This window comes from Falco rusticolus, chromosome 9, assembly GCF_015220075.1.
Source record: "Falco rusticolus isolate bFalRus1 chromosome 9, bFalRus1.pri, whole genome shotgun sequence".
NCBI lineage: Eukaryota > Metazoa > Chordata > Aves > Falconiformes > Falconidae > Falco > Falco rusticolus.
Window position 1 is genome coordinate 3698645 of NC_051195.1, and position 24821 is coordinate 3723465.

Genomic DNA, 24821 nt, shown 5'->3' on the forward strand with positions numbered 1-24821 from the left:
ATGGCTCAGTGGTTTTCAAATATTCCAGAAAACAGATAAGAAATACATTGTCAAAATAAGCACACTCGAAAATCGCAAGTGAACTCCAAGCAACAGTAGTGCTTTCATGGAAAGCAACACCACTACTTCCAGTAAGGGGCAGCGGGGAGGGAGGGGAGGGAAAGCAGATGGTTTTGATGTTTTTAGATTACACTTGAGATAGAAAATAGATGTGATCAGTTCAAAGAATCAGAGTAGGTTCTGTTCACATAAATTGTAACTGCTCTACATACTTAACCTTGAAAGACTTCTGCAAAAGAAATACCGTTTTGTGAAAGAGGTATCGTCTCATGCTCTGCAGTATCTCATTATACTGGGATAGTCTGCATTCCTGGGCAGCCGGCAGGCACTCTGAACACTATTATCTGCTACTTGTCCATTTGAAAAGCAACATCCAATTTGTTTACTCAAACAAAAAAATGGTGTTTGTGGAGAATTCACATTAATTCTGAGCAAAAGTCCTCACTGGGAATTAATACATGGACTAACTGACTAATTGCATTTTCAGACCACCGTATAATTTAAAGAAATGTATATGTATTTAAAAACGATCAGCTTTCCCTGCTGTGTATTTTAACTTGCATCAGAATAACCTGATGGATGTGCAGTAATTACAGGCAACATGTAGAACAGCGGCTGAGAAGATTCCATTAAATTTAAAGAGGAAGGAGGCCTCTGCGTAGGAGCAGCCACCAGATTTATTGCCAGCAGTGGTCCTCATCTTTCTGTTCTCTGCATAAGACATTTGTAGCTTCCACAAGGTCTGGTATGACAAAGATGCTGAGACCTCACTGTTATGAGCTTTATTTTCAAACGTCAGTACTTAGCGGTGTCCTAAGCGCTGTGGCATTCTCCAAGCACTTAATATGCCACTGTCTGTCTCCTCCATGGGTACAGTAAAAAAGACCAGAGCATTCTATATCCATGATTCCTAATTCATGCTGCGTTGCCCTGGGAGATGCGTTCCCGGCAGCCGCCTTCTCCTTGAAATATTTTTGCATCTAATCTCTTTATTCTCAGTTCCGAGAGTTATAGGAATAACATTTCCTTCTGCCTCCACGTTGGATATTTACACACAGATGCCAACAGAACATGAGGTCTGACTGTTACATTCTCTACTCCAGCCTTTTATCTCCCCCGGATGGCTGGGTGCTGTGCGGTCATGCCCGTGCCGGAGCAGTTGGCCGAGTTAGCTGCTGGGGCACGGTGCTTCGGTGGCAGCTCAGACCTCCCTCGGCTGCCACAGAGCTCCCCGAGCTCTCTGCTGAGATATCTCAGCCTTTCCAGACCATCTCAGTCTGGGACTGAAGAATCTTCCTTCCATATTTTTCTCTCTCTTTCCCGCCCCTTTCCTTTACGAAGCCCTCAGAGCGGTTAAGCTGTTTCTCTCCCTTTCTTTGCTGTATTCTTAAAGTCCTGTAACTATAGTTTGAACTACTCACCACATGTCTCAGTTTTCTGCTGCTTGGCAGAACCTTTCCTGATTCTCTAAATTTTGAGTTTTGGCCACCTTTTTCACGTGCCCAGAGGCTTGGATGGCCGATGTTGTTTAGGTACAACCCTTTATCCTTCTACAGTCACTGCTTTCCAACAAAAAGCTCCCCTCTTCTTTCCCACTACTCTAGTCTTAGGAAATCAAACCCACCAATAATGTGGAGATGTTTCTAATGGATCAATGTCTTTATATTTTGCTGCACTAAGAGACATCTTCCCTATAGACATCTTCCCTGAAGTAGCCCAATTAACAGTTGTAGTCCTTTCTTTCTCATTGTATGAAATCCCTTCCAAGTTTGAGTAAACTGCATATTTTATGTTTACTTCAAAGTTGTTGATCGCAGTGCAGAATAACACGGTGGCTGTTACAAAAGGCTGTGGAATCCCACCAGGAACTGAGTAAGAGCATTCTTTGCTGACACTCATTTTTTGATTTTTCCTGCTTCACTATTCCCTGTTTTATTTAGCATCTCTTGTATATGGATCTTTAGTCAGTACACTGTACAGTACTAGGTCAAACGCTTTGCAACATCTTAAACCATGTAATCATCTTTATAACAGCAAACATGTAATCATATCAATGAATGAAATCAGGTTTGCTTGACGTGACCTATTTTCCTTCAACAATGCTGGCAAAGATTCAGTTCAAAACTTCCTTTTTGCTCATAATTGTGTTACAGGTCTCAGCCCTTTCAAAATGCTGGTTCAGTGGCTTCTGTCCTGAACCCAGCTTAAACTCTTCAGTTCTTGATAGGGAGCGCGGCTTACAGTGAAACCCCTGCAGGCGTAATGTCGTAACATTGCTCCATAAAGCAGGGTGGGTGAGCTGGAAGTCACTCCAGCTTTGGTGTCTTCTGCAGCCATCTGGTAATGGGGGAAGGGAAGGGAGGGCGATTAAAGGTATGAAACTTGTCCTGATACAAAAACAAAGCACGCGGAAGCCTCTGTGATGCTGCTTTAAGAAATGTTCTTACATTAATGAAGGCTGGGATATTAACCATCCTGGATTTAATATACCCCATCTTAATTTCTCTTGCTTGTTGGGTTAGGCTCGTTAACATGTTTTCTTGTTTTGATTTGAAATACAATTGTATTTTTATCATTATCATTTACCTGTAACTTTTAGCCTGCCTAACAGTGCCTCCCTGGCTCAGTTTAGTCTTTGAAATTTTACTCAGCACCTGTTCAGACTCTGAGCCTTTTGGTATAAATGACAGAAATTCCGTCATGTATTGCCTTTTAAAATCTCAGTTTCCTAATATGTGAAGTAAATGGGTGCCATTCAGGTGGACACAATAGTGAATATGTGAGTGGAAGAAAGGCTGGAATGCAGCTAAGGAGAGTAAAATGCTGAAGTTATGAGACAGAGAGTACAATGGGAAGCTGAAAAGGTCTCTTCACTAAGATGTAGCCGAGATGATAAGATCGCAAAGTCTGTGAGTGCAAGAACAGGCACAGTTACTCTGTATAGAATCATGGCAAAATTTAGAGCTGGAGAAATAACCATTAAAAATGTCAGAATTCAGGTTTAACTGCTTTGTATCACCTTTGTATTGCCTATGTCTGCACCTACAAACCACTTGAAAGCCTTGTCCTCCTGAAGAACAGGGTATGATTTTAAATGTGTATTAAAAATACGTACAATAGGAAAGGCGAGTTATAATTTTATGGTTTTTAACTGGTAGGTTAAATCTCTAGGTTCTCCTTCAATCAAATAATTGATATTAAAACTAAAGTAACTAAAAATAAGTGAGTTTTCAAAATCTCCCTTTTTTTTTCAATACTCTCTGTAAGAATAGTTTTTACACTTTTAAGAAATTGTTGTTACGTGAATCTGAGTTTTGGCTTTTGATGAGACAGGCCAAAGGTAATGGATAAGGGTGTGAATGTAATAATAACCTTTTAAGATGAGTGCTTGGAAACTTATTGTGACTGAGAACACAACAGAGACCATTTGTTTCCAGCTGTTCACCTGTGCTCTCACTGTTCCTCATTGTTTCTCACTGGCTAAATCACTTTTTTAATAGGTAATGAATACTAAGTATTTTAATAGAATATCATAGCTGGTGGAGGTAGTCTGAAACGGAGTACCTGACAGCAGAACACCACAACATATGGTGTTTGAAGACACATGTCTAACAAGATTACTGTAGGGTTTTATTGGAAAGGTAAGGATAAGAGGTATTGATGCAATTTTAAAATGAATTAACAACAGAAAGTTATATATTTTTAGAGCGGCAGCGGTAAAAGTATTTTCAGTTCATTACTTAAATAACTTGTAATTCCATACATTAAGTGGATTGTTAATTAGGAGTAGGTTTTGCTTTCCCATTTCCCTTCTCCTGGATCTTCTCTCTCGCCTGATAATACAATTCTGTTCTCTTCCTGAATTCTTAAGAGCTGGATGTATACTAGTCATAAAGTCTTCCGTTACTGGCGATGTGATAATGCGTTTTCTGTTGATAATTAATAGTAATCAGGCACTTGGCTGGATTTTTTCATCATGAGAATAGTATGGGATGTTGTGTAGTCAGCTCTAATTTGCCTGTGGCTGTAGCCAAGATACATGTATAAATACAAGTGTCCCTTCCCTCCCCTGCCTGGGGCACTCCACCATCATACCCATGATGCTACTGTCTGCAGCAGCCCATTGCCCTGTGCTCATCTTTGGCCATCCTTGTGCTGCACACATTGCCTCATCTGAGCATGGAAGTTCCTGGCTTCCATGTTTGTCCCCTACCATTGCTAGATCTTTAGTATTATTTTCATTATTACTCCCTTGAAGTGTCTGAATTATGCTTCAGTTTTAATTAGGGGTTTTATTTCTCTTTAAGATCTTGCACTAGAAGTCTGATGAAACTAGACATGAAACACTTCACACTGTGTAACACTGGAACTGTTCTAGCACTGGACTCCATCAGGCTGTGTGATACAAAGGTGAAGATCTACAGGTACCACTGCCTAGTCTACTGGGACATGAGGGCATAACTGCATTTCTCAGATGAGGAAACTAAGGGGTTGGACAAATGAAGAGAGTTCCTGAAGGTGCTTCAGTATAGAGGAGTTAGGGGTGGACCCCCCAGGGGTTCTTGCTGCTCATTTTTCTCTTCTGTCTCCCTCATTACTGACTATTCTCAAGTACGATTTCCGATGCTTCTCTTTTAGTTGACCTCTAAGTATCAGATTTTCCTTTTTTTCCCCTTCTTCATCATGTTAAGGAAGCTTCAGTGCTTGTTTCAGGTGGATAGCTATTCTTGTAAGGGATAGAAGGGTTAAGTCCATCTTAGCACTTCCCAGTATAAACAAACCTCAGCAGGGACTGATGGTTATGTCAGAAGACATACTCTCCCGTTTCCTTAGCAGTCTTCCTGTAAAACAGCAAAACTCATTCGCTTTCATACTGTGAGATACAATCATAGTGCAATCCCATAAATGAAAGTCTGCCAGTACCTCTTTATACTTTAACCCTTTGACTTATTTCATTTTATAATGACGGATCAATACCTTTACAAAAGCCTTTACCTACCCCCCAGTCTATAGCAGTTAGTCTAATGGCCTTTCTTGCCATTTTCATTCTTTTTCTTTCTTTTCTCATATCTACATTGAAAGTCTTGTTCTGTTATCAGTTGATGCTTTAAACCCATTTATAGTGACTCAGCACTTTACAAACCCAGACAGAAGTCTGACACTGTGTCACAGTGCTATTGAGGCCTGAGATATTAACGTTAGAGTGCGAAGTGGTAAGGAATAGTGCACTAGCTGTACTTGCGTGTTTAATAAGTCATAGTGGCTGGCTTGAACTGGCTATGAACATTTTGGAGGCCACATGGAAAAGTTGCTTGCATTCTGGAAATTGTGCAAGCACTGACACCTCAGAGTGCTATTTGGACCACTTAGAGAGGATAATGATCCTCTCTTGTACTGTACCACAATTTTTATTGCTGTTCTGCATTGCTTGGCTTAAGATGCTGGAGAGCCTGAATGTTGTTGGTGACCACTGATGGGTTAGGTAGCACCTGGGTTCGGCCTGAAGAAGACAGGCAGGCGAGGAGCTGCAGAAGCAACCCACCAGTTTCCTGGTGCAATCTCCAGATACTTTTACATTGCTGTACATAACCCAAGAAGATTGTGAATTGTGCTTTATCTTTAAGGCTTCTGCAGCCTTCTGATTTTTCAAAGCCGTAATCCTTGTTTCTTCCATTTTCTCTACATATATTGAAATTTCTCCAGTGACTTTTGTTGGATTTCATTCTGTCTGGAGTACAGAAGTTGCTGATAATTGGAACTGTAAATACCGTGATGGTTTCAAAGGGACTCTTTTCTATAGTTACTCTGTCTTTAATTTTAATGAAGATTTTTTTGTATTGTTTTCCAAACTCATGTGGAGGTTAATCAGATATGAGGCAAAAAGCATTTGATACTTATGGATGACCATGAATACCTGGGGGAAACAGAAGCTGGCTTCACCTTGTGTGCTGCAGAGATCCTGTAGCAGCATAAAGACCATTGAAACCAAACTGCTGGTGACCCATCAGCCCGGCATTCAGCGGCTCAGGACCCGCCTGGGGTTTGGGAGGCAGGAACTGAGTGGTTCAGGGGACACCGATTCCTTAGCCACTTAGGCCAGATGCCTAAGGATGGTTGGAGAGAGAACAGGGAAAGCAGCAAGAATAGAAGTATAGAGATGCCAGATTATGATTTTCTTTTAAGTGTTGGGGGTATGTGTGTTGTTGTTTTGTTGTTGTTGTTTTTTAAAAGAAAACACTTTTTTTCTTGCCTGTACCTGCTGAATGTCTTTGCTGTCTTGTCCATCTTCCTTCATGATAGGATAGGGTGGCATTTGCCATACTCTTGTCTCTTGATGTTTGATTTGCTTTCATGCTCAGAGGAGCCAGTGTTTTCCTGTCTGTTCCTGGATGTAAGAGCTGCTGCAGTCCAAATCGTGCTCTCATGTTTTATAGGTGTGCTGAGCACTAGCACTCCGTTGTTGCTCTTTGTGTCTTATGGATGATTTCTTTCTTTTTTAAATGGGCCACATTTAAGAGTTTTACTCCTGTCTGAATGTTTTCAACAGTTACTGTGCACAAAGGAGATGAAGGACAATTATTTTTTTTCTCCTGTTTCTTGCATGTTGGCTTTCTAGATATAGAAATAACTTGGCAGAAAGCGCCCTGAGCAACCCTAGGCTTATATGCTGTACAAGTTCCAGTCAAGACCTGCACACTTGAGTGCTGCTTCTCTTCTGAAGGGCTTGGTTACTTAACATTTACTTTTATCAAACAGTTTCAACCAAGAAAAACCACTTTCAAAGCTTCAGTCATGTGCTTAAAGACTTCTCTGAAGAGAGCTGGAAATAAGCATGTGTTTTTACTTAAATGGGTGCTGAAATTTCAGCTGGATCCCAGCCATGATTCTGCAGTTTCCTATTTAGTTTTGGTAGACTTTACCCATTGGGAAGAGGGGGAGATGTTTTTCAAAACAGGAAAATGAAATTGTACCCCCCCACACACAATTGGCAGGCGAATAAAGGGAAAAGAGAAAACTTGAGAATACTCTTCACTGCAATTTAAATTGACTAGACTTCATTTTCTTGGCGGCAATTCACTGTTGGGATACTTGATGCATGTCTACCTCTGCACAGACACAATTTAGCTCTCCTATGTACTATCTGATATGTTTCTGGATGTCTGTCTTAGATTGAGTGCTGTCTGCTGGCTTATTCCTTTCTTGCTCTACCTACAGATAAACCATATTTGCTGTAATGATTTGAGTGAAACACTGATTCTTGACGAATGCAGCTTGGGTTTTGACTCTAGCAGACAGTTTTTCTATCTTGCGTGTCAGAAAGTGACTGTATGACCTGTAGCATCATCTACACCAACCAAGTGTGAAATCACCTGTGCCAAGCAGCTAGTATGTTATAATGAGGAAATAATTTATCTGTGGAAATAAAATATTCATGCTGTGGCACACCTGCTTTTTGAACATAGAGACATACAGCGAGAAAGAGGACTTGTCAGCCTTTCTTCTGCACTGCTACCCACAGCTGACACCTTACAATAAATACATGGTGGGTTCAAGGCTCTGCTACAGCAGGAGCTGCATCTTCATGAAAGAACAGGAATCCTAAACACTGATATTTGCACAGGGAAAAAAAGTTCTGAACAGTCCACCAAGAGCTGCATCAGTGAATGCAGGCTGACCTGTAATGTGTTTGTTAGATGTGGCAGCTTTTTCTGAATTTGCAGCCCTTAGGATGACAGTTTCCCTTCCTCCCCCATCCCGAATGTTTTTCTGTAGAAGTGTTTAAGTCTATACCACTGCAAAGGTATTGTTTTCTTGAGGATTTCTTTGCAAACTGCTATGTTCTTCACATCTGTGTTGCCAGGAGCAGGTAGTTATTAGGAAGTAGCAAAAAAGCTTCAAAAGAGCATTGCACGTGTCTAATTTAGACAGTGGGCAATAGCCGGCAGGTAATCGCTCGGTCCAGGCTGCAGAACGCCTTCCTGTTGCCTTGGCACTGATGCCATAAGCAAAAGGTTTTCTGCCTTCAGCTGGGAAGTTCGCCATAGCAACTCAGCGCATAAGTGCTGTGATTTAGTCTATTTAACATGAGTTTGCCTTTCGGATTAATCTCTGACATCTTGAATTTGGTACTTCATGGAAAAGATATGCTGATACACAGTGAGTTAGTTCTACTGTTGCACCAGCTCCAGTTGAGAAAATAGACTCATTGCTTTGAGAGGCCAGAAGAGGAGTATCCCAGGAAGTAATTTGAACTGATACTGTTGGGAGGGTAATATTGTTTGACATATCTGTTATGACAGCTGAAGCACGAAATAGAAAAGACAGTTGTTAGGCCAACGCCAAGATGAAACTGTACTATTTATGACATCTGTTGGCAGCGTGATATCACTGTCCTCAAGCTTTCTACTGATCTGGAGTATTGGAAACTTCAAGATCATGTTCGTTGTGTGTTTCTAGAGATCTTGTTAGGGATAATGCGCTCTGACAGCAGCCAACTGTAATTGGCAATGCGGAATCTTCAAACACAAACAAACATAAAATATTGACATTTTCTTGCTGATCCTTTCATAGGGTTCTTGGTCATTGCTTTCTTACTAGAACCATTTGCATCTCAAAAAGTCATAAGACTTTCTTGGTTCTAGACCATCAAAGAAAAAATATATGAAGAAATATAAACAAAACTAAGCTCAGTGAGATGCGGAGGGGCGTTTTAGGAAGCAGGCGAAGCTTTGTGTTCTGTTGGTTGAGGTGTAGAGCCGCAAGCCAAGCTGATGGGTTTAGAAAAGCTTTCAGGGAAAAAAATACCTTTAAAACTCTGTAATATCAGCAAACTGTCCAGCAGTGAAACCTCACTGAAAAGTGATGTTCCTGTGCCCTCTCCCCTCCAGACACACTTCTAGCTATTTTTCTGCCACTTAGGCTTTCCAGGTATTTTTTTCTGAGATTCTGCTACCTTTCCAGCCTCTAACCATCATGAAACTGAGACAAGCCAAATAGTCTCTGGTCAGGTCTTGTTAAAGTTTAAAATGCCTTTTTGGCAGTGCTGTCTGTATCTTGGCAGATTTGGGTCTCTGTAGCTGCAGTTACTTTCCTGTTTCAGTGACACTGTACTTTGAGCCTCTCATCCATCAGAAAGGCTAAGAAAAAATTCCTCTTAGGAGAGCAGATTTCTGGAATTCCAGTGCCGTGATGGTTTGGTGGTGGGGTTTTTTTCTTTTCTTCTTTCATAAACTACATTTACTGTCTTGGCACTGAGTTAAAAACTCAGCTTCGTTTGTTCACTGCCTGATTTTAACTGAAGGACCCAGTCTCTTTTGCATTCTATTTTTTATTGTCATGTTCCTTTCAGCTGATATGAACCACCATAACTCAGTAGGAAATAATGAGGTTCTGCTGATTTGCGCTACTATTTATGAGATATTGCTTCCTGTGCACTCTCTAGGTGTGTCCAAAATATGCTTATGAAACCAAATATGAACATTCATCAGTTGACACACTCTTTAGGAGTAAAGATTTCTACCAGATCAAGGTAAAGATCTGAACTGCTGCACTGAGGACCATCTTCCAAGGAAAACTTCCTTATAGCTCTTGATGCTGAAAAAAAACAGTATCTTGGGCTGCAGACCAAAGCTCATCTCTCTTGGCGTGTTATGATATGGAGAAACAGCATGTCTCAGAAGGTCATGCGAACTGCAAGCCATTGCACTTCCCAAAGTACAGCTGGAATATTCATCCTCTCTGGAGCGTGACAAATTGGAGCAGACCAAGGGGAAATCCAGGACCAAACAGTTTGGTCTTAAAGGGCAGAATCAAGTAGAGGTATTTTGTTAATGGCATCTAAAAATGTTAGAGCTATGATAATAGTGGTTTTCATAAAAAACTTCTACCCTACCTAAAAGCCATGGCAGTGTGCATGTGGTTTATTACTGAGATGAAGGGCCTGACTCCTATGTGGAAAATGAGGCAAAAATATGAAAGCAGTGAAGGTGTTTTTAAAGAAAAAAAAATCCACTTCCCATAAAAAATAGTCAGGAGGTGAGGAAGGAAAGCTTTGAAAGCAGTGGAAGGATGCCCCAAAGCATTACTAGCACCTGGAAAATGCCTACAAATATTAAGGAAAAATTTTACATACTTCTTTGGTGGTTGTGGCTTTGATTTTCCCAGGCATTTATCTTTATTTCTGTTTTTCTTTTGTTCCTTCTCTTACATTAATTAGCTGTCTGAAATGTTGGACTAATGTCCCTGGGATTGATGAGCTCTGCGTGCAGAACGTGTAAGCCAGTTTTACTGCACCCTCCTATCGCCTGCCCACTTTGTCTACCTCTGTCGTGCTCTGCCTCCTGCCTCCTAATAGTGAGAGAAGAGTTGGGAATTCATATGGGATCTCCTTCCCGCTCAGACTGATAACAAAACGGACAGTTGGCAGAATTGAGGGAGGAAAGGGGAATGTGGCGAGATTGAGCCTATTGTACGATGATATCACTGGCTAATCTCAGACCAGCTCATTTTTTGCAATCTACACATCAGCCATCAGCTGCTAAAATCCTTGCCATTAGTTTGGACAAGGATCTAATTAAAACCAGAAGTCTGGAGGGGAAAGGCTCAGTATCCCATGACACGTTTCCCAAATTGTTGAATTCTCGGCTATTTTGTGAGTAGCTCTGATCGTGTCTTCTGTTCCCTCACCTAACTGAGCTGGGTTAAAGCTTTTTTGTTCAGTATTATCTAGATCTCCCTGACAACCTGGCGTCTCCCCTGTAACGTGTGCTTTCTCTTTAACCTTTGTTGACAACGCTGTGGTAGGCTTGTCTGGCTTTGGGTAGCAGACAGACACGCACGCGGTAGAAAGTCTCCGTGCACCTTCAGTGCGTTGTCTGAGCAGCTGGCACAGCACTGAAAAAAATGTTCTCTCCTGCTTTTTGCGACGGAAGCGCTGCAGCTAATTCTTATGGTGCAGCACAGTGTAACATTGCTCATCCAGTAAAACAGCCTCCTGATTTCCCTGTTAGCATTGACCTAATGGGAAGAGCGCACCTTAAACAACAAAAAAAGCACCCCTTATTTTAGGTAGGGTAATCAACGTAAAATGTCATATCTGGTTTTTGGGGCCTAAATAAATTCAAAGGTTAAAAGTTCAGCAATGTGCAAGAAAGCAAACAGAATTCTTTTCTGTTTGCGGTGCAGTGGACAATTATACATTGGTTACCTCGAGCCTCTTCTAGTGTCTCAGCAGTTCTCCTTTGAAGAACTCTTTTGGAGAGACTTGCTCTAGGGTCTTTGTTGTTTCAGTTCTCTGCTAGAAACAATCTCTTGCCTTACCTGATGCTATCCAACACTAAAACATGGAGGAACATGTCCTGGCTTGGGTGTAACAAATAAAGATGATTCCGGGGGGAGGGGGGGTGGGTGTTACAAATAACCAGGAAATAAAGCAAAACAATCTTATCCTTTCATGTAATTAACCTTTCTTCTGATATTCCAGATGTGAAGGTTGCGAAATTTTCCTTTTGGAGGTTGACTGGCACTAGCACATGTCTCCACATTCTCCAGTTTTAGGTTCTCCAGCCTGCAGCGTGCTGGTTTGGGCAGAGGTGTTTACAGTGCTGCCACAGCCCGGTGCAAAGCACCACCTCGCCCCTGCCCTCAGGAGGAGGCAGGTTTATGGGGCAGGATAACAGAGCCTCCCTCGCCTTTTCCGTGCCCCAGCCTAGTCTTAAGCCTGTTCGCAAAACTTTTACCCTTATGAATTCCTTGGTGACGACTGCTGTTCCTTTGGCTGATAGGCATAGGCAGGGGAACATTTCTGCATCACTGCCCAAACTTTCTAAAACACACTTAAATAATTTACATAAAATCCAAATCTGCATGTAAAATATTCTCATGAGTCAAGGGTTTATTCACTGTGAATTCATTCTGTGAGTGGGAGGAAACCTAAACTGTCTTGGATAAAATGGCCTTTATAAAATATAGATCTATTTCCCAATATTTATGTCAAATTCTCCTCATTATATTTTTTTCCTCTTTCTTACCTCAGTCTGAAACTACCTCACCAGCCCTGTGCTAGCACTGGCTCACATGGATGTTAATACTAAATCATTAGAGTTTCTCCTGTGCCTGTGCCATTAAATAGTTTCTCTCTGATTTACCAGAATGTGAGTTATAATAGAGGCATTAAAAAGGCATGTATCTGTAATTGCTTTTTAATGCCATTGCTATTTATGGCTGATTTTAGTTTCAAAGTAACCTAGAAAGTCATGTAAAAACATAAAGCATTTGATGATAAAGGTATGCCAAGGAAAATTCATGATACATTAATTTGTTTAATGGAAGTACCGTCAAGGATCCCAGAATGAAGCAGGTTTCTAGGTGCAGTTACTATACTTATGCAAGTTAAACACAGTCTTGCACTAATTATTGTGTTTCTTCACTCTGGGCATCTTCTAAGTTAGCAACACCTACACAAAATAATAGCAATAAGTTGCCAAGATTTCTCCACTTGTGTCTGCAGTAGTAGCAGACATATGTTTCATTTAAGTGTGAATAATTCTGCGTGGTGTAAGATGATGGGGCACCAGGTTCATTTATTTCATATAGGTGACAGATCTATGTGACAAACTTCTTCTAAAAGGGATTTTGTGTGTCCAGCTAGACCAAGTGCCATAGAGAAAACTGATTTTCAGAGGATGGTTAACCAAGTGTCTGAAGCAGTGTATCTGAAATAACCATTCACAAGATTATTTTATATAGGTGCAAACACATACAGTGCTCCAAAGTATATGTGTGTGTATGTGTGTATGCACATACTATTTTTGCATATTTGACTCATGTCTGTATATATGAATAGTTTGTATATAATCCTGTGGAATTTTATTTTCTGGCAGATGAGTCTACATTAATTCCTAAAACCCTGAGCAACAACAGAATTACTTTGCAGTGTTAGGGGGGGAAACATTACAATAAAAATGAAGCATACTTTTAATTATCTGTAGTCATTCGGATGAAATCTATAATAAGCTTGATAAATGCTGATGCTCTAGGCATCAATTTTTCAAATGACAGTAGAACCAAAAATAACTGGAAAGACATTGTTAGCTTAGACTACACAATATTTTTGAGGTCTTGGTTAGTAAGAATAATTAAAATGACTTATGTAAGGTAAATGTCATATCTCTGTCAGCAACTAAATGTTAAATGTTATTATAAAGTAATTACTTCCTTGAATTGAAAAGAAAATTATAATTTTGTGTCTTAACCGCTAAAAGACAGTGTCTGATCCTCCTCTCACCCTGGCTTTTTACCAGCATATCTTCAGTGACTTCAGTGCAACGAGATGCCCTCAAAGTGGGTGGGAAGCCGGTTGGGACCCCCGGGCCAGCAGCAAACCTTCCTGTAGCCAGCAGTCAGAATCTGTTTCTGACATTGACCCATCCTAAATAAGTAAAAGCAGAAGCAGCTGATGCTGGGGGCGGGGTTCGTTGTGTTGCTGACCACAGCTTGCCAGGGGGGTGAGGAGGAGGGTTCCTCGTGCCCCAGCCCCACCGCCTGCCCTTCCTTCCCACGTCTGTTTGCTGCAGCTCTGCTGTGCGCGCAGTCTGCAGCGAGCCAGTGCCCAGCTAAAGCCACGGGCATTGATCTGATGTGTTCCTGCAGTCATTTTCTGTTGAATTAATGTGTTTAATTGGTTCATAAAGGGCTCTGACACATGTCAGAGTCAAGGAATTAGATACAGTGGAAGTGTGCGGCAGAAAGGGAGGCAAAAAAACAAAGAGAAAAGCTAAAAACCTAGTTTACCCTTACCCCAGTGTCCTGGTTTCACTGGTCATTCTTCCTCTCCTGCCTGAAAAACACGAAGAAGGAGCCTGACCTGACAAACAGGGATGATGATCAGTGTTATCTCCATTAGAGGTCCCACTGAGGTCATGTCTTGTGGACTTGGTCGCTTGGTGCCCTGGCAACTGCCGGTCTTGTACACCGTGTTGTGGTCCCCATAGATTTGAGATTTGTTTAAGAAAAACACCAATGTGGTTGTGTTGCTTTTTTGTGTCTTACTTACTAAGAAATCTGTATCTCCTCTTTAACAGCGCAATAATAAACATAGGCATGTCAGAGGTGATGAGAGGAGGGCCATGGAGGAATAATTTGGGGAAAAGGAGAGGGAATGGAAAGATGATGAAGAATGGCTGAGGTAAAACACAGTGAATGTGGGACAGTAATTAATGGGTAAGAAAAAGGAAAGGAAGGAGGAATATTTCAAGTCCCCTCCTTTCTGTCAAATGCCTCCACCCTGTAAATTCACCCATTGCTTGGTCCCTCGGCTCCACGGTTTTGTTCTGTGAACACCTGAATCACTCCCCCCAATTTCAAGTCATATGTTGAAGCAGAATTAGTTGGAAATGAGCCATCATCCTCTGACAGTGTAGCCTAACATTACTTGAAAAATCACTCCAGGTTTTCCCAAATCTCCTGAAGCACCATATGGCAACAGCTGACACAGTGTTTGGGACTGTTGCAGGGACTGAGGCAGTCAGTATAGGGCTGACCGTCTTCAAGCGTGAATGGTGGGGGATGTGCTAGTTTCAGAAGTGGTTTGGAAAACATGCAGTTACACCTTTGTGCAAGAAATGAGGCTACTAGCAAAGCCAGAGAGCAGCAGTATTTCTATTGGGTTGGAGTAACGTTAACAGGAGTCCGTGATCTCATGAAGCTTTGTTTGCTCATTTAAGAATAAACCTTACATACTTGAAAACCACCCGAGCATGCATAGCCAACCTGCAAACAAAAGCATTCAGGCTGTGGGGACAGTGGGTATCTTACGGGGTGCTCTTCTGTCCCGGCAAGGTTGTGCTAGGCCCAAAAGCAAAGCCTTTTCCATAGGAACCGACTTCCCAGCACACCGCGCTGTAATTGCTGCCATTACCTTTAACGCATTGCCTGAAACCTGCAGCTGCAGGCTTGCTGTGTTACCAAATTAATTGATCTTGATGGAAGGCACTGCTTTAACTGGAAAGGAAGAGTGTCAGGGGAGAGTAAGAACACCCTGCGAGCTCTTGTTCAATCCCAGAGCCTCCGCTCCACATCTGACCCTGGCTCATAAAGGATTTGGAGGCAGAGCAGCAGGAGCAGTATTTCAGGGAAATGTAGCATGCCTGTCCTCTTCACAAGTTATTTCCCTCATATTGGCCACTGTTGGAGGTGGAATATAGGACTAGGTGGACCTTTGGTCTGACAACCTGCAGCCAGTCTTAACGGCGTTTGGGTTTACTTAGTTTTAAATGAGCACGCATACCACATTTGTAGGCTTGAGACTTCAACACAGATTTTGCACCAAAATGTCCTTACATGTGTCTGCCCTTTTCATCCAGAATTTTAAAAGGTTAGCGAGAGGGACAGTGAGGCGTAGGGCAAAATGAAGGCATATCTGTAAAAGTCAGCGGTGTTCTGCAAGTGAAATATGAGTACAGCCTATTTAGAGCAAATGGCTCATTCTTGTGGCAAGGGAAAAACTGAGGGCTTTATAAAACAAAAATACTATTTTATGTTTCATCAAACTGGCAGAAACGGCAAGATAAGTTCATTTACATTAAAAACGCAAATGCAAACCTACGGGCACACACACAAAAGCGAGAATGAGAGACGGAGAAGGTGTGGTTGCTGGTCAGAGTCTAACAATAAACCTAGGCTCACTGACTTTTCATTAGTATAAGAGCCTGGCTTTCCAAAAGGATTTCAGTGCTTGCATATAACCTTTTGTAAGCCCACAGCACTATTTATATTTTGTTAGTTATATCTTAATAAGGTCTGATTTTTCATTGGTATTGCTTAAATTTCTATGTTTATAAATTTTCCATGTTAGGACTAGTTTTCTTGGATGTTTCAAATAGAATTCTGTACTAGTCTGAAAATGTTCAGATGAAAGTACAGTGAGACAATTTGCCCAATGACATCTGTTCAGCAGCATAGGTTTACTCAGCTACAAACGACATATTTAATTGAATGAAACATTTCAAATAGAATTTGACAGCTTTCCAGCCCCGTATCTCCAGACTTATTACTTAATGAAAATATGCCATCCTAGAAGTGTTACAGGGACTACAAAGAATTTGTTTTATGAAAGGAAGTACTGTGATGTTAGAAAAGAATGCATTAAAATATTATGTCTGCCACTTGTGATATGTACTTCTTAGCTTCTGAAACATCTCAATGTTTTCTAGTGAATCTTTTGAGCCATGATTTTATGGTGCTGTCTGCGTTGCCTACATCTGTAACTAATGCTGTATTCTGCATGCAAGATCAGAATGTTAAAAAAATCCCCTAGATTATCTTGTACAAGTTTTAGTGGAAGCAGAATCGTAGGAAGTATGTATTTCATCAGAAACCACAGCATTGTCATCTGAGGAACAGATCCATGGAAGGGGAGCCAGACTTTCAGAACCGTGTTAGTCTTTAGTCTAGCCAAAGCCAATTCAGAATACTGAGTTGCGTAAATTTGTCCGGGTTCATCCTGCAGTACAGCTTTGCCCATTAATTTTGATCTTTGCCATAGATACTTCAGAGGTGTAGTCGTTCAATGGTTTTTTCCAGCATAATGCTTGAACTTTTGTCATGTTGCTTCAGGGTTTCACAGCCACTTCCATTGTTCTAAGTTAAAACTACTCAATGTGGCTCACACAGTAAAGTAGCTCTAAAGCAGTCAGCCGACATAGTTTGCCTAAACGTACAGAATTTTATTTTTCCATCAAAAAGTCAGTTAACCAGTAAGTGCTGTCACCTCTCTGTAGCTGACAGCATTTCATGGCTGGTGTTATTCTGGAGCCTTTACTGAAGGTGTTGCTTTTCATGGCAGGCTGCCCAGCTGAACCCATTGTACAATTTCTATTGTTCTACTACACAGGGAAGCTCAAGGAGGTAATATAAAATATTCCTCACAAGGAGCTCTCCTAGGACAATTCTGTGAGAGAGATGCTGAAAACTGTCAAATGCTGCTCTGGTATATTGGAGTTGATTGGTGAAAAGTCAGAGCATCTTCAAGGTTAGCGTCGGTGGGATGCTGGGAAACCAGCTCTGATGTTGTCCTTTGATGTGTGTGAGATGCGCAGTTTTAGTCAAAGCTCCCAGAAGTGATGCCATTACCTCTTCTGCTGGAGAAGTTTGGCTATGTCTCCAAGCTCTCTGGTGAAGACGGAGCTAACCTTGTTCTTATTCCTTTCATTCCCCTCCACATGCCAGGTAGGTTGCTTCATCCCTTAATGACCATCTGAGGTGCATCACGACTGCCCAGAGGGTTTTGGCCAAGCTTAAGCCCTTTCAGGGAGAGAATTGGCTTTCACCCATCTGCTTTTTTGGAAAACATTTTGTTTATCTTCTTCCAAGGGAGAACATGCTTTCACCACAACACTGGTTAACAGTAGTCTGTCTCTTCATTAACATTTTGGAATTAGAATGATAAAATGAACGCTACAGTTTTGTCAGGTAAATGGTTGCTGTAAACATTGCCATGAGGGATGCAAGCAGGGTGTGCATGGAGAGCCTGGGACAGCATGGGAGGCCGCTGACGTGCTTAGTTTCGTTTCAGTCTTTTTCTATTGAAGTGTGGGGAGGTGAGTTTTATGGTTTATTTTCCAAGCAAACAGGAAACAAGAAAGCTCTCAATCACTCGGTGATTGCCTGCTACTGAGGTGGTTTTCTCCCTTAGGTGTTTGGATTTGTTTGCTTAGGCTGTTCTTTGGTTTTCTGTATGCTGCAACCACAGGTAGTGACTAGTTCTGAAGAGAGGATGCTTGTAGGCTTTAGAAGTTGTGCTTTGCCCCTCTTGTCTCCCTATCCCCAGCACACCAGAGAGAAGCTATCATTGAGAGTGCCTGTGTTTCAACACAGTGTCCAGGGATAACTCAGAGTGTGGCTGTTGCTTTTGATGTTGTAGCATTCGTTTATAAAAATTTGCTCTCTTGGTGCCAGATACTGTTCCACTCATGCAAGGAGATGGGAGCGGGATTTTAACGTGGGCTCCAGTAGACACAGGATTATATGAATTTTGCATCAAAAGAACTGGGTGGACGTACAGAGACATATTTTTCAGATGTAGCATATGATCTACTCAAATTGTCTATCCACAGACCACGTGAAACAGGCTAGAGGCTACTGCCATAGAGTTAGTACCGAAACTTGGGATGCCCGGGTGATTTCCTAGCTATTATAGTTTTATTTTGCTCCCATCTTGTCTTCAGAATTGTTGCGCTAATTAAGCTCTGTGAATTTCAATCTCTCAGGTTCTTCAATTATGACATTGCAGTCCCTCTATGGCAGCACGCTGGAGTGTAGCAGATAGGATATTATGAAGTGGAGACATTCAATGGGAAAATGTCCAAAAACATTTCAAATCACTTAAGATAATTAAACAAGGGGAAAGAATGTGCCGTGTTTAAAGAATATGTGGTGGTTTTGCAGATAGGATGATGTTAGGTGCCTGTGCATGGGAAAGTCATTACCCATGCTTCACTCATTCGTTATGTTGTAATGAGAAAGAAGAATCGAAAAACATCTCTGTGAATATCACCTTTCTGAATATCAGGAGGTCCTTGTGCTGGGACCACCACAGCAGAAGCGGCGGGCTTAACGGACTTGTTCATTCCTCTGAATATACCAGTGAAGAAATACAGCAATGGAAGAATTAACAAAAAATCCAGTATAAAGGTCAAAACGACCTGAATTGAGATGCTTAAGGATTAATGGAGTATGCTGGTGTCAGTGGGCAGAGGTTTAGATGACATTTTTTATAACTGCCCGTGCGCCGTCCTGTTTCGCCCCCCTCACCTCCCCCATTTGCGGGCAGGATTTACAGTGCACAGCTGGAGGGCTTGTAACGTGGATTTGCCTAACAGAGTGAGGCAGGACTTGGCTGGGGGAGAAAACGGGCACTTCATCATTTGGAAGGACGAGAAAGACTAACAAGTATCAGTAAAGGTCAGGTGCCCGTCTGAGCTGCAAGCAGCGTATCTGCGGGGAAGGGAAGCACTGGTCAGACTGGAGTCAGCCTTGCACTACCAGGGGCTTATTACGATCGATGCTCCCACCAAGGAGGTGAGGCTGCTGACTGCCATCATTTAAGAAGTCATAGGAGTATTTAATATTCTTCCTAAAAGACCAGTTCTTGAAGTGGTGTAGCTGTACTGAGGTGTTAATCAAAAACAAAGGTAAGTGGAAAAGCAAACTTAAGAGCATGAAAGGTGTGTGTTCCTCTGCAAAGCGCAGGAGGCTCACAGCACCTTCCCTGTATCATCAAATACAACCTTGGGAAACCTCCTACTCCAAGGGCGCATCGCTGTGAGGTTGGACCCCAGAACAGACATGTCCATACATGACCCTATTTGAAAGAAGATTTAAGGTGAGGATTAGGGGCTGCATTCCCAAACCTTTCCACAGGACAAGGAGTTGCAGAAACAAAAATCAGGTCATACGCTTCAGCCCTGCGAGTCTTGCAGTATATATGCGGAATGCCCAAGATTCATTCCTAGGCGTGTCAGACCTCAGAGTCAAATAGTCGACAAAGCTGTAGCTCTGATTTGAGGCTGCTTTACACTTCCATGAGATTCAGAAGAAAAAGCAGCTTTTAGAAATTGCTCGTGGTGTTTCTATTTCAAGCATGGGATTTTAGCCAAGTGTCCTGTTCCTGTTCCACTTTCCCCCATCTCAAAGTCCTAGTTAATGTTTAATGGCAGTAGGCAGATCACGCCACATCCCTGGCAGTGCTGGGTGGGTTTGGGCTCTGTACCACAGAGTGTGTGCCCAAAAGAAGAAGATGAGGTCCCTGCTGGCTCGCTCGCACTAACAATCAGGCAAGCAGAAGCAGGGATTTATTAGTGTAAAAACTTGTGTCTCTTCTGCCAGCTTGATTCCCTGCTGAAGCAAAGGTCAATTTTTATCCTCCATGTCATGCAAAAGCAAAGCATAGTCGTGCTGAGATGTGTGAGAGTGAGCCACACACCACCCAGGATGTCAAGGAAACGTGTACCAGACCATTCAGACATCCATCGCACTGCGTGGCTGTAAAGCGGTGCTGTTGAGTCTCGGTTGCTGGGTGTTACTTCAGGCTCACAGATCAGCCTTGAGAGACTTGTGATCCACCTTGATGGAGAACAGTGTTGGTGTCTTCCCCCTTATATCCGTGTAGCAGGGGGGATGACCTGGAACGGGGAGGGCAACCAAAGAAATTTCATCCCAAAAGACAGATGGAAGAACAAGCCTGTGTGCTGTTAGAGATTTGTTCCTTGGGCTTTTGTCTGCCGGTTTCTCCCGTATCACCAAGGGAAGCCCTGGTGTCTGCTCTGACTGTGGTGATGCTTAGCGTTTTGCTGAGTAGCACTAACATGACAAATACACAGTTCTCATCATTTTTTTTAGCCTGATATTCCATACTTGGCACATGGGTGGTTAAGGGAGAATTTGATAATAATCTGCACCAATCTGAATGATAGATGTACCAAGAAGGAAAAACAATTGTTTCAGCTAGTGATAGAAGTGTGACTCAGGAAAACTAGAAAAGGCTGAATATCAGGAAATGCATTGTGACAGTAACATCTGCTGGAATGCAAAGTAATCTCCCTTTGAAAGCGGTGGGATCAGCATTGCTTCTGACATTTGAAGCGCGATGAGACAGAACCTGATTGATCTATAGCATTCTTGGCTTCCAGGGAGGCCGTCTGTATGATCCACTAGATTTTTTCCATCTCTAGCTTCTGAGACTCTGTCTTGCTGACTCCCTGGGTGATGAAATATCATTATAACCTTTTGAAATAATGTATTAGTGCCTGGAGAGCAGAGACTGATTTTCTCATTTGCAAGTGAGAGGCAGTGTGTTAAATTACCATTCCTGTCATTAAATGGATTGAGCAAAAAATTTGATGTGTTTAAAACAGGACATTTTCCCCCTTCCCAAACAAACCGCCTAAGGCTTCACATTGCAGGGGGTCAGGAAGGTTAGAAAGAGTCAGTTAGAAGTTTAAATAACGTTCATCGTATTCCCTGAGGCTTAGGTTAGTGGAAGCTGCTTGACACCTGAAAATGTTTCAGCAAATCTGACAGGCAAGCTTCTTACTGATTTACAGAGCATGAGGAAGCCTGTGCTGTGTCTGTCATAGATCAGGAAGGATAAAACTTGTTCTTCTGGGCCCTCAAAGGTTCTACTTGTTAATTTGGCTCTGGGAAGTGTGAAAAAAATCCACGGTGCTGACAAACAGTGCCTAAGTACATAAGTAATTTAACTCAAGAACTGCACTTTTGCATCTTCGGAGAATAAATGAGAAAGTGCACTGATTTTTTTTTTAATCATATCCAACAGTAGATGCAGTTCTTTATAGCATTTGTTTCTGCTTCTTCATGCGGTGCAAAAAAAATGATAATCATCTGGTACTGCTGAGCATTGTAGCTGACAACATTTGAAACTCCAGACGTGGTGATGAATTGCACTATGATATATTAATGTTATTTTGATCCCTGCTCTTTCAGAATTACATTGATCCAATTAGGTTAAGTAGCTTGCTATCTCAATTAATTTACTTACCTCTATTAATCTCCTTTACTGTGGGTCAAAACCAGAAATGTAAATCAATCTATTACATTGGATATCTTTTGCGGGATGGGGGGTAATTAGATTACCTAATAGATACATATGTTGAAGTTATTGTTTGGTATGTTAAACATTATTGCCATAATTGGAAAGTGAAGCGGTGCACACTCAGTGGTGGAATTCGAGTGCTTGTTACACTTAGTTTTTATAACTTTCCAAGAAATGCCTTTATATGACTTGCTGTCCCCGGACACTAACGCCGTGTGCTTATACGGTTATACAGCTTTTAAGATATTAGACATTTTGAAAGTGGGGATAACAGCTTCTTTCTCTGCCAGAAATTGTTGGACTCCTTTGCAAAATGTCTTCTAGAGGTCCCCAGCCTCTACCGTGTGGAGAAAGCGTTTCCTCTGGCTTGCTTTCACACTAGCGCTAGACTGCATGTGGCAGGAAAACACATCTGGGCAACGAAGCTTAGTTACTAAACCAAAGGAGTGTTAATGCAGACGCCTGAAAAACTTTCTCATTTTCTTAAAAAGGTCTTTCAGTGGTACATGAAATTTCCATCATTTGAAATCCTACTTTGGCTTCTGCATTGGGGCATACTTTTTATTAGGTTAGTCCATAATGGGACTCCATCATCTTGGTGCTCTTACCAGTCTTTTACTGCTCACACTGGGAATTCTTGTGTTCAGCCGGTAATCTAATCAGGGTAGATAGCAGGCTTTCATCCTGGTAGGGATATTGATGACAGCTACACCAGGAATTTGGCTACCTGTTATATTTCCTTACTTTACTAAGTAGAACTGTCCATGAAGGCTCTAATAAAAATGAAGCATTGACGTAAAGGAGTGAGATCCACTGAGTGTGGACACAGTCAGTCTAGACACAAAGGGCAGTGTTTTTACACTGAGCTTAATTAATTGTTAAAAACTTAGCGGACTTGTGATAGCTTCATTATGGGAAATCTAGACAAGGGCTCTATGCGGTAAGAAAACAGGTCTGGTTCCATCACGGTCATCATACTAGAAGACTAATTCGAGTTAAATGATCTATGTAATGTGGCAGGTCAGATAGCTGATCACAGTGCTCCCTGCTGGTATCAAAATCTATGGATCTATGAAATATTTTCTAAATCTGTGCCTGAGGGTAGAATGAGCAGAAGCAGAAAGGTCACCTTTATCATCACTGCTGTCAAACACTTTGGAAATAGCAGAGCAAAAAGCAAGTATATTGCTCAGTCGCTTTGCCCTTATGCTACATCTGTTACCCTATCCCTTGCCTGTGTTTGATGCCATTAAATACAAATTGCTCCAGTATCCCAGATGAAATTCCATTTCCAGAAAGTGCACGGCAGAACTCCGTTGGCTTCAGTAATGATGGGGTCTTGCCTTTTGCCTTTGCAAAGGTAATGAATGCCTGCTAAGCACAGAACTTAGCAGTGTTGTTATATAAATAATAATTAAGAAAGCAGCTGCTTTTTGTGATAATAAGACAGTGAAAAATGGATAGATCACACTATTTCAGGGAGGCCTTCTAGAGCCTGCAGGCACGAGAGGTGAGATGAACGTTGGTGTCAAATGCCCTGCAAGACAGTACAAGGGGTTTGAGGTGTCCCTACGGAGCTGACTGCTGAAATATATAGAGTATCTCTGATCAACACTAGATGCTTGGTTGGACAACCAAATCCTGCTCTAGGTGTGGTGGCTGGCTGAGACCCAGAGCAGTTCCTGCACAACCCACCAAACACTGCGGTGTTTTAACATTCAGTATCTATTAATATGCAAATATTTCCCACAAGCTGAAAAACGTGAAGTGAGAATCTGTGCTTAAATACTCATTATGTTGGGGCTTTGCTACCTTCATCTTTTTACACTGCCATTTCCTTCTATCTTTTTCTTTTCTTTCTTTTTCTTTTTTTTTTTTTTATCAGTCTTGTTCATATTTTTTTTTCCTTCTATCTTAAGATATAGGCTTCTAAAAATGGGGTTTCTCTCTAATAAGTGTTTGTACAGTTCCTAGCACAACCAGATCCTGATAGTGACTGAGCCATTGGATATTGATGTGATCCAAATAAATCAGTAATGAAAAATAAATGCTTCTTCATGTTCTAGCTTTAATGTTTATTAAAGTGCAAGAAGTGTGGATGGAGACCGTGTACTAGTTCACACTACTCTATATGCAAGAGCACCTTTAAATAAAAGAAAGGGCCTGATTTGTTCAAATGAACAACCCAAGGGAGAAACACATTTCTGAATTGGAACAGAAAGAACATTGTGAAATGCTGTGCCAAAGATTTTCAGTAGTCCAAACTCTCCAGTTTTCTGAGGGTGAGGGTGGCATTTATCTTTGGTTTCTTCTGTATTGTGCTTTTGCATTTCTCTAGAATTTGTGTCAGGACATAGCTATGTTAGGAATAAATGTGATTATGTATTCTTCTTTCTGGCCTTGTTAGCAATACTTTTTAGATAAGGAGTTGAAAAACAGATTAATAGCAGGACTTCTTTAAAAAAAAAAAAAATTAAAAAATGCTGTTGTCCCTGTTCCATGAGTTTACTACCAAAAGAAAAGTTTTCATCATTGTCATGCATGTGCCCCTCTCTGGAGATGTCTGGAAAATGGCAATTGCAACTCAAGATTTTTTTATATCGTTGCCAAAGGCAGGAGGGGAAGTGTGGAGAGAATGAGAACATGTCTCATCACAGACATGTTTTTTCACCGTCTCCTGATACATCACTTCAAGTTGTTAGATTTCTGTTCATGAACATCCTTTTCAGGTGATGAGCATAAATCCAGTCCTTTAACTTCTGTGATGTTCTTGTAGTGATTTTCTTTGAGTGTCAATGGAAGAAGTTTTTTTCATTTACCCAGAGCTATACTAGTCTTTGGGTGGTCACTTGCTGATGAATGCAACACATTCTTTAGAAAAATAAGTAACACAGGGAAAAGATTTTCCTTTTCCACAAACCACCATTACTTAACAATACTCCAAATGCCTAGATTTCTGATTTAATGTAAAAGGTGTTGAAAATTACATGGAAGATTCAATACTGAAATGTGCTGGCATGCAGTCCTTATTTGGAAGAGAAAGTAGCCTGGAAACTTGTAGTCTTTTCACAATTAACAAAGGAAGTGTTCCCGTACTGCAGCTTCAGGAATGCAGTTCTATTTTTCCTTATTTCACACACAGCCCCAGTAG

The 24821-nt window shown here is 41.5% G+C and overlaps 1 protein-coding gene across 1 annotated transcript in view; it reads left to right on the forward strand.

Annotated features, from left to right (window-relative positions):
- The window catches only part of ADAM12 (ADAM metallopeptidase domain 12), a 187357-nt gene that overhangs the window by 79100 nt on the left and 83436 nt on the right, over positions 1-24821 (forward strand). The gene's annotated exons all lie outside the window — the stretch shown is intronic.